Consider the following 645-nt stretch of genomic DNA (forward strand, 5'->3'; position numbering starts at 1 on the left):
AGAGAAGAGAAGAGAAGAGAAGAGAAGAGAAGAGAAGAGAAGAGAAGAGAAGAGAAGAGAAGAGAAGAGAAGAGAAGAGAAGAGAAGAGAAGAGAAGAAGAGAAGAGAAGAGAAAGAGAAAGAACACTGATAATCATATAATTCTTTTGAAACTTCAAAGCCCAGCCCCAGTGACACCCATCTTCCATATATGTAAATATATATGTATACAGGCCATACCTAATTCTTCCCAGATCAATTGGGGACCGAGTATTCAAACATATGATCTTCTGGGAGCCCTGCTCAAATCACATTCTACTACCCTGCCCCTGTAGGCTTGTACCCATACGGGGACTTCAAAAGCCCCCTTAGTCTTTCACAGCCACAGAAATCCAAAGACTACGAAGACTCAAGGAATTAATTCTCTTAATTGAAACCCCTGTAAAATAAAAAAGCAAATAAGACTGAACCCCAGCACGTCAAACTCCAGTACTGTGGCTCCATGTCCGATGTCAAAGGGCTTAGATGCCTTTGCCCTTCCAGCATTGCTGTCTATGATGTACATCTCTCTCTCGGGCTGGCTCCACTATGCAACAATCCTTGGCAGATATCCCATGGCTCTGGCATCGCTAACGTCTCGGGGATCAAACATAATCCAGGTGTCAT

Source organism: Mus caroli, chromosome 2 (assembly GCF_900094665.2).
Source record: "Mus caroli chromosome 2, CAROLI_EIJ_v1.1, whole genome shotgun sequence".
Taxonomy (NCBI): Eukaryota; Metazoa; Chordata; class Mammalia; order Rodentia; family Muridae; genus Mus; species Mus caroli.